At 33.5% G+C, this 10,961-nt stretch overlaps 1 pseudogene; it reads left to right on the forward strand.

Annotated features, from left to right (window-relative positions):
• Positions 1-870: 870 nt before the first annotated feature.
• LOC149260365 (glucan endo-1,3-beta-glucosidase 8-like) lies at positions 871-1,732 on the forward strand (annotated as a pseudogene).
• The last annotated feature ends 9,229 nt before the right edge of the window (positions 1,733-10,961 follow it).

Here is a 10,961-nt window from a genome sequence, read left to right on the forward strand (position 1 = left end):
ATATATAATTCTATCATTTTCATTTATATAGTATATTTATTGAAAAATATATACAAACTATATTCCAAATATTATTTTCCTTTTTGGTGTTCAAAATCTAAATTTAAACTTAGATAAGAGTAAGATGAGTACATTGGGATTTGTACCATCCTCACCTAGTTTTGAAGTTTCTTTCCTTTCTCTTCTCTTCAAAGGCTAACCAACCAGAAACACACTATCCAACTTCCTAGCACTAGGAAATCTCTACAAGTTTTTTAGCCCATTGTGGCCAACACCCAAAACTGGAGCCCTTAGTGTGTGTCAACTACTAGAAATTAGTGGATAGAATAAATGCATAGGCTAAAATGAAAAAATTACAAATAGAAGGAATATATTTACGATGTGTATGGTAATTGAGGAAATTTTGTTCTAGTTTGGTTCAATCTCATCTTATGAAGAATTTGGTAAGAATATTTACAAAAAGAGAAAACCTAGCCAAGTATTTATTTGAGAAAGAAATCTCTAGTAAAACGATGCTTAAGTTGATTTACCACAAAAGTGTAGTATTCCTTACACCCCAAATAGTGCACTTCAACATTTATCGTCACTATTCCCATTCAAAATTTATATCACTATTACATTAGTATTAATCTACAATAGTATTCTTAATTCATTTTTGTCTTAAGAGTTTAGTACAACAAAGTTAAATATCATGGCCTTAGGTTAGAGGATAATTCTCCATGTCATAATTTTTTTCTATATTTATCTTGGTATCATATTTTCATGGCATACTTGACCACTCATAACACATAGAGGAACTTGTTCCTTTCCAGTTTGAGATTTTGTTTATATTCCATATGAAATGGCATAAGTGTAATCTTGCGATGTCTCATGATACAAATTTGTTAGGTTTTATCTAACAATGGTGGATGTTTTATAGTTAATATCTACCTCTTTCTAAGTTTGTATAGTAATGAAAAATGTCTTGTGTAGTTTGTCTTTCTTGATGGTATTGGCTAACCATTTATTAAGGAAAATATCCATTATACAAACTTGTTTGATGTGATTCTTACTACTTCAGGATCTAAAGAAGTCAAGGTTCCCTAATTTTCTTATCCTTGTGGGGGAATTTGGTTGACTTATAGATGGTGATAAGAATGGAAACATCAATTATGCATAGTGCTTTAATTAGAACCTTTTGATCATATAACAAACAGTTAAGGTATTTAGTCATGTTGATGAAGATGCAAAAAATATTTTACCGTGTTGATGTAAATTTGAAAGGCATTGGGGCATTTCCCAGTACAATGGGATGCCCAAATATGCAATCAATTTGTCAAGACAAGGACAGAATATAACATTGGTTTCTTCTAAGGGTGTTAAATATTTTCCTAGGCAATGGTGTGTGGTCAACCCAAGTGCAAGCCCTTTAGTGTTAAATAAATTACCCTATAGTATCGTCTATGCGTGTACACATGGTGATTGCACTTCTTTGAGACATGAATCATCACGCAACAACTAAAAGTATCAAGGCTATGCATAATATGCACTTAACTCGTACTATAAGGTGAAAAATAAAGATAATGGTGATTGTGGGTTTTCTAAGCTACCCATGGTAACTAAGATTGACCCATTTCAAGGGAACTATAAATTTGAGATCCAAATTGTAGTTAGTCTAGCAAGGCTAGCTATTAGCAATTACATATGTTCTCTCATGTATTTTGTTGGGGCTATGGAAGTTGTTCTTTTGTAAGTGTTATAATACTTTGTAGAGTTATTTATACATTTTTCAATTTATGAATGCCAAAAAAAATTATTTACATGCTTCCTATAGTTCTCTTACTTGGAGACCATCTTTACATGGAGAATTTTCTAGTTTGGTAACATTGTCTAGCTACAATAATAAATCATTTACTAGCCTAGTCACCTTAAATTCCTCACTAAGGATAATTTTACAAGAAACATTATGCCATTTAAACACCATTTGTGCGTGAATTTATGTGGAAACATGCAAAAGAAATAGGTCACCATTTAGCAGCTAGTCTCTATTTATTTGACATGTTTAAAAGAGTGTATTTTTCTAGTATATAATATTATTGGTTGTGTGGGCATGCAAAATCTTCTCCACCTCCTTATACCAACACTTATCTTGTAATCAAATAAGAGTTAACACATTTTAACACTACTATTAGAAATGTAAGTTGTGCAATGCACATGCAAATTGTAATGGTTACATTTTCCATAATAGATCATGTCGAGTATTCTTATTGTATGGTATTTGTATGTCATGAGTTATATGCCACATATCATTTTGTCAATACATGTGGCATAACAACCTTCACTTATATTAATTAATTTAACTTTAATCATAAAAAATAAGTGTTTATTATACAAGTTATCATAAAGTGAAGTTATTAGGTATCTATTATGATTCAAGAATATTTGACTACAACCCTTATCATAATTAATTATTAATAAATAATCAATTAAAAAGAAATATTATGCACATATAAAATCAACATAAAAAATTATTATCTCATAAATAAATTATCTCCTAATTGAATTAATTTATCTCTTAAAGAACCCTAATAAATTATATTAAGAATCATAATTAAATATTCCACTAGTAGACACCAGAATCCCCCTACATATATCATTATATATATCCTTGTTTTTCCTTTCCCTACTCCACACCAATCTTCTCAAGAATCTAGGCATTCCCTTGAAGATGGACTCACATAGAAGTCTGAAACCTTGGGTTTAATCAAAACTCTGAACTCGTTATTCCACAAATATTTTAAATTTGACTCACCTGTATGGATTCTCTCTTTAAAATCATGTAGTCCTACGATGGAAGGGACATGACGTACAATGCTAACCTCTTCGAGAAACTTCAGTTATCCAGGGAAAATTACCTATCAAACCCGACCTTTCTTACACATTGCAGAGATAACAACCTTACTCCAAAATTTTCCTTTTGCAAACATCCTCTTAGACATGGCTGCAACCTTCTAATCTTTGAAAAAATAAGTAAAACCCTAATTAAAAAATAAAATCAACCAGATTTCGGCTTATCAAAATCTCCTATGAACTGTTAGGTTTGCATCTCTTACTGGCTTCATCTCTGAGATTTGATTTATGGAAATCCTTAGATGCACTCACTCACACAAAAGCTAAATAATGGCAATTCAAAGACTCAGAGAAGAAACTCAGGAAAATATTAAAATTAGCGGATTCGAGGCATCCTTCTTTCGACCTAAACTCTCAAATAATGAACACCATCCCACAAACTATTAACTCTCAAATCGACTCTCTAGTAGAAATCACAAACAACCCCTAAGATCCAATTCGAGACAGCAACACCGATTCTTATTCCATAACCCTTTTAGAATTTCATAACTCCAGGACGGACAAACTGAGCTCCATCCTTAACAACCCTCTCATTATCGATATCTCAACCACAACAACCATAGATTCGCATATCAACGTTCTTGGCAGTCATATCACATCATAAATCGCTCTAGAGAAATACAAAAACTCCAATTTGGACCCAAACTGACTCAGCATAAACCATAACTCTCCTTATGCCATCGTAAATGTCTTAATCTCAACTATGGAATCACAGAACACCTCGCACAGGTAAGTAGTGTGTTTGGAACCACTCTTAATCACATCAATGCAAATCGAGTTTTGTCCATTGAAACAACACTCCAAAATGGTTCTAACATTGACTGGGTAAATCGGGTTTCATGCACATTCAACCCCTGTCTAGAGATAAACTTATCAATGGAATCATAAAACACCCGCACGTAGGTAACCAATATGATTGGAACCACTTTTGATCACATCAACACAAATCGAGTTTGGTCCAATGAAACAACACTCACTCTAGAACATAACGGTCTAATATTCACTGTGAAACTCGGGATTCATGCACATTCACCCCCTCTCCAAAGAGCATCAATCCATATTAGAATGTTGCAGCTATTCAAAACATTGTTCCCAACCATCACACCCACCCCCACAAAAATGCAAAATCGAAAATACCTAAAAATCATCCATTAGCCATCTCTCAAATGGAAGGATTCGATAAACCCACTGTCATCAACCTTTCAAGCATAGTTTTGGACCACACTTCCCAATCCATTCTTCATAAAGGTCCAAATTTCATCATCACTCCTAATAAAATCCCTGTTGATGAGATAACTAGTAACATAGAGGTAGCCTTAAAGGATTTTAATCTAATTGAAGTCAAAGAAATTAGATAGGACATTTATAAGATTCCTAGAAATTCCAAACTACCATCATGCAACATAACTAAGGAAGAAAAAACAACTCTAAATAACCAGAAAAGGAACAAAGACATAATTATCTTAAAAGTAGAAAAAGGCAATGCAACTGTAATTATGAACAAATTTGATTACGACAGAAAAATGGAGGATCACATAAATAATAGTGGATGCTACAAAATCTTAGATAAAGACCCTAGTGCTAAAATTCTTTAGGATGTCACCAAGAAAATAAAAGGTTCTTCATTAGACACTATTACAAAGAATAAAATCACCCCTACTAGCTCCACCACTCATAGAATATACGGTTCTCCAAAATTTCATAAATAAGGCATCCCATTAAGACCCATAATTAATACCATAGGTTTACCCACCTAGCTCCTTGCTCAATTCCTTGCCAGAAAGTTACGTCCCTTAGCTAGTAACACTTCATCCTATACTAAAGACTCTGCATCGTTCATTCAATGGACCAAAAACCTTGAAATGAAATATGAATATCTCATGGTAAGTTTTGACATTGTTTCCTTATATACTATGACACAATTCATCAATCACTGATAATGAAACTATAGACCTCCTAAAAAAAATTTTAAATTCATCTTATTTTAGCTTTAAAGGTATAATTTATACATAAACTCATGGAGTAGCAATGCGCTCACCTCTATCTCCTATAATTGCAAACATATACATGGAAATTTTTGAACAAAAAAACCCTCAAATCCTTTCCTTGTTCACGAGAAGAATGGAAAATATTTTTCGATGATGTTTTCGCAAAATGGATTCATGGTAAGGACAAGCTTGAAGAATTTTTAACTCACATTAATAGTCTCTCAAATCACATTAAATTCACTATTGAGGTAGAAAAAGATAACCAGTTACACTTTCTTGACATCCTCTTATCCAAAAAAGATGGCAAGATTAGCTCCAAATTTTATAGGAAGAAAAACCACACAGAAAGATACCTTCACTCTAACTCTCATCATCATCCCAAGCAAAAATATGGAATCATTAAAACCCTAACCACAAGAGCCTCTAGAATTTCCAACCCTGAGCACTTCAAACATGAACTAAAACACCTTCAAAAAGTCTTTGAACATAATGGATATAATAGAAATGTCATTAACAAAACCATCCATCAAACCCTAAAGAATAATAATGTAAAGAAAACCTTTGACATTCCTTAAATCTCTTTACCTTACATAAAATAAACAACTGATAAAAATTCAAGAATCTTAAACAAACACAACATTAGAATTGCATTCACTGCCCCTAACACTATTTGGATAATCATAGACTCTGTTAAGGACCCTATAAACCCTAGACTTCGAAAAGGGGTGTACATAGTTCCTTGCTCTTGTGGAAAAAAATACATTGGTGAAACCAATAGATCGTTAAACATTAGGCTTAAGGAGCATACAACCGACATATCTAGGAACATAACATCCAAATCCTCTCTTGCAGAACATGCTTTCTCCTCCTCACACTACATCTGTTGGAAGAAGCTAAACTTTTCATCAAGGAAGGGCATTACCTAAAGCGAAAAATTAAACAGGCCATAGAAATTGAAAAAATAAAGAACAGTATAAACCGTGATGAAGGCCTTAGCATTAGTAATACCTGGAAACCCTTAATAAATCACACCATTCATAACAACTAATCTAATATTTTTTAACATTAACTTGTAATTTTTTATCGTATTCTCGTAGATTAATTATTTCAGTTTATAAGGATTTAACATTATTAATAAAAGTTATTATAAAATAGTTTAAATACAAAAAATTAAGACAAAACGTAATAGTTTTGATATAAGAATTTATTATTGACTACATCCCATATCATATATAATTATATATTAATGTTTTGTTAATAAGAAATCATAAAATTAATAAATAATAAATTAAAAGAAATATTATTCTCATACCAAATTAACATAAAATAAAATAATCATCCCCTAATTCAATTAAATCCATCTCTTAAATAACCTGAATATATTATATTAAGAATATTCACTTAGATGAATTAATTTAACTTAATCATAAAACATAAGTATTTATTATACAAGTTATTATAAAGTGAATTTCTTAGAGATCTATTATGATTTAAGAATATTTGACTACAACCCTTATCATAATTAATTATTAATAAATAATCAATTAAAAAGAAATATTAGGCACATATAAAATTTAACATAAATAAATTATTATATCATAAATAAATTATCTCCTAATTGAATTAATTTATCTCTTAAATAACCCTAATAAATTATATTAAGAATCATAATTAAATATTCCACAAGTTGACTCCAGAATTCCCTTACATCTATCATTATACATATCCTTGCTTTCTCTTTGCCCTACTCCACACCAATCTTCACAAGAATCTAGGTGTTCCCTTGAAGATGGACTCACATAGAAGTCTAAAACGTTGGGTTTAATCAAAACTTTGAACGGGTTATTCCACAAACATTTTAAACCTTCAAGTTGTCAATTTTTAGTCTCTCCACCGTCGAAACTTCCCCTTTCACAAGAGTTGCATCAATATTGCTACAACTTATAATAGTGTTATTGTGCCATATTTGTTAAATAAATTTTCATAGTAATAAATTTTTAGTTGTGATGTCTCTTAATTATAATCTGTATCATAGTTTCTTGAGTAAATGCACTTGATAGTACAAGAATGAAGAATCATCTTACTCTTTGTGGAAAACATCCTATGCCAATGGCTTTTTGTAGAAGATAAATCTTGATATAACACTCAGTTTCAAGCATATACATATGCTTAAGTAATATATATAGCCAATTGTGACAATTTAAAGTGATTCTTGAAGAGTGAAGTGGAAAATGATTTATTTTTCTTGCTTACAATTTATAACTTGTGTTTTTCATACTGAACATAACCTGCATTTTTCATATATATATATTTTTTAAGTATACCCATCATAACTCTTTTGTCTTTATCCCCTTCAAATGAGTATTCTTGTGAGTAATATGGAGGTTGGAACAGGAACAACATGCTACAGTTATAGATTCCAATCAAAATTTTTAGGTAGAAATAAATAAATCTCTAGGTTATTTCCACTTAGTCAAGGTCAATTAGGATTACAACATAGAATTTTTGGATAGGATTCATGGTGCACAAGGGTGAAAGTGAATTTTTTGGTTTTCTATTAAGGCCCTATATTTCAAATTTGGTATGTGAAGTCTTTTTGATGTGTACATGTACCTCCTGTTGTAACAACCCTAGTGAAAATTCCATGAAAAAATATATAAATACCATGGATGATGGGACACGTATTCCAAGCTGAATGGTGGGAAGGACATCCTAGTGGGTTTTCATTTGGTTGTTTATGGTTAAGGAAATTTGCGAAGGCAATGACTAAGGCATTAAAGAGGCAAAAAGGTATTTTGACACATTTATTTATGAAAATAATAGAAATTAGGAGAAAAAGGAGGTGAAAGGTCAAAGGTTGCATGTGAGGAGGAAAATGAAGGAAAATAATGGAAATTAGGAGAAAAGGAAGGTGAAAGGTCATAGGTTGCATGTGAGGAGGAAATTGAAGGAAAATAATGGAAAATGAAGAAAATAGAGACCTTATTAATAAAAAGGCTTATGAGGATTAGTGGTGAAGGCTTGATTAGTTTAGTTTTGGAGCTCTTTCATTATTCTTTCTCTCTCGTACTCTTAGATATTTAGATTTTTTTTGGAGCACTCTTAGAGGGTGTGGCATACTTGGATTCTTGGAGAAAGAAGGAAAAGGAAGAGCATGGAAGTGCAAGATGGCATTGGCATCAACAACCACATTAGATTTTCTTGCAAGTATTTAGTTGCATGTATGATTTCTTCACTAGTTTTGGAATGCATGGCACATGCATGTGGTTTCTTGGTTATGATATGTCATTCGCATGGAGGATGGTTGGGATTGACAATGGATTGCCTAGCCTTTCCATTTCCTAAAGAGCCATGGTGATTGTCGATTTACTTTCATTGATTTTTTTTAATTGGTTCTCATGTTTCCATAGCTAGGGTTGAGTTACTAGTCCTGAAATCCCTAGTTGAACAAACACTCTGGAAGCCCTGTAGTAGCTTGGCGAGTTACTAGTCCTGGAATCCCTAGTTGGAAAAACGCTCTGGAAGCCCTTGGTGGATTGAGTTAGTAGTCCTGGAAGCCTTGGTTGGACAAATGCTCTGGAAGCCTTGTATAAGCTGTGGGTTGAGTTACTAGTTCTGGAAGCCTTTGTTGGACAAATGCTCTGGAAGCCCTAGAAGGCTTGGATGGAGACCAATCTGATGATGGTTTTGGTGATGTTTGGTCATGAGGTGGAATCACTCTTTGATGGCTTGAGTTGGCTGGCCTTTGGAAGCCCTGGATGAGTTTTGCTTGATGTGTTCTATGACATCCCACATTCATGCTTGGAACATGGCACAGGGGTGAATGGATGAAGAGAGATTTGGCTCAGCCATTCTACGGTGAGGTGGAACGTGCTAGTCCCATCTCTGGTTGGTTCATTACATTCATTAATGAGAAATCCATTCCCTTGATTTTCATGTGTAAAGGTACTAATGTATTGATGGATTTGATGGCTAACATGTTTATTGTATTTCTGTTCCTATTATGCTGGTTATATGCACATTTCATGACAACAATTATGTATGGCTCTCAACATGTTTTTACTTGTATATGAATGTATAATGTGTTTATGAGTTAATGGAGGATAATGTAGCAAATGGCATGAGGGAACAATGGTTCATAGCAATTCTTAGATAAGTATGAGATCCCTACAGTTAATTATGTTATTTATTGTTATGAAACCAGCTCACAAAAAGATAGAAAAGAGAGATCCACACCTTAGAATTCAGCCTCTTCGAGGGGGTAACCTCCTTTACATTACATAAATGAACAATTCTTGGATGATACAAATGACAAAACCTCCTTTCTATATATAGGAGTCTAAGGAGTCATAATATAATCTAGCCGACCTAACAATAATATAAAGCCACAAAAATAACAATAGAGTGATTCTATGGGGCACAGAAATAACAATATGGGGGTAATAGGGGCACAACAATATAAATAGGGGGTATAACTACAATAGTAATGGGGTAATCACTAGTATTATAGGGACCCAACATGCCCCTCTCCTTCAAAAAAGTGTTGTCCTCAACGCTTGAGCAGTTCTGGATACTTCTGCATAAAATTCTCATCCTCCCATGTGGAATCTTCAGCAGATAAGTTCTTCCACTTGATAAGATACTCTGAAATTGATCGATTTCGTAGCTGTCGAGTTCTTGTTTCTGTGATTGCTTCCGGTTCCAATATAATTTTTCCTTCCTCATCAAGTTCTGGCAATATTGTTTGAATTGGGAGCTTGTCACCTATAACCTTCTTTAAACATGAAACATGGAAAACTGGGTGCAATCGAGAAGCTGCAGGAAGCTCCAATTTGTATGCCATAGTACCAATATTTTCCAACACCTTGTACGGACCATAATACTTTGGTGATAATTTATTATCCTTCTTAGCTTGCTTTAGGGACATTTGCTTATATGGTTGTAGCCGTAGGAATACCCAATCACCTACATCAAAACTTCTTTCACTGCGATGTTGATCTTCCTGTTGTTTCATTCTATTTTGTGCCAACACGAGGTTATCCTTTAAGAGTTGGAGGACTTGTTGTTGATGTTCGATGTGATGTTCCACTGCCTGAACCTTAGAATTTTCTCTTAAATATGATGTGATGGATGGTGGTTGATACCCATAAAGTGCCATAAATGGGGTCATTTTTGTTGCTGTATGGAAGGAAGTGTTATACCACCATTCAGCTAGAGGCAACCATTTGACCCATTGTGTCTGTTTATCAGATACAAAGCAACGAAGATATCCTTCCAAACATTTGTTTACTATCTCAGTTTGCCCATCAGATTGAGGATGATAAGATGAGCTATGAGCTAACTGAGTACCAAGACAAGAAAATAATTCTGTCCAAAAATTTCCAGTGAAAATGGGATCTCTGTCACTTACAATAATCTTTGGGTTTCCATGTAGCTTTTGAACTGTTTCCATAAATGCAGTAGAAACTGTACTGGCTTTAAATGGATGTGATAATGCACAAAAGTGTGCATACTTGGTAAGTCTGTCAACTACCACCATGATGACACTCTTTCCCTCAGACTTGGGTAAACCTGTGATAAAATCCATTGAAACCTCCTCCCAACGTTGGCTTGGAATGGATAAAGGTTGTAATAGACCTGGTGTCTTAATTGTTTCAACTTTATTTTGCTGGCAAACCAAACATTCCACCACAAACTTTTGAATATCTGATTTAAGGCCATCCCAAAAAAATTCCTTCTTAACCCTGTGGTAAGTTTTTAAAAATCCTGAGTGCCCTCCTAAGGGAGAAGTGTGCAATTCCATAAGAATCTTTTGTTTTAGCTGGGAATTCTTACAGAGGTATAAGCGATCTTTGTACCATAACGAATCATTTTGCCAGCTAAATGTATCAGAAGTACTGGAATCTTGTTGTAGCTTTTGAATAAGTGCCCACACTTCTTCATCGTTCTTCCATTCCTCCCTTGCTTCGTTTATCCAATCTGGTTGGATAATAGAAATGGCACACAACAATGCTTCCACATCCTCATCCTTTCTTGAGAGTGCATCTGCCACCACATTTTGCTTCCCTTTTTTGTAGATGATTT

Source organism: Pinus tabuliformis, chromosome 6 (assembly GCF_031772625.1).
Source record: "Pinus tabuliformis cultivar Carrire ecotype Pingquan chromosome 6, CPIR1, whole genome shotgun sequence".
Lineage (NCBI taxonomy): Eukaryota > Viridiplantae > Streptophyta > Pinopsida > Pinales > Pinaceae > Pinus > Pinus tabuliformis.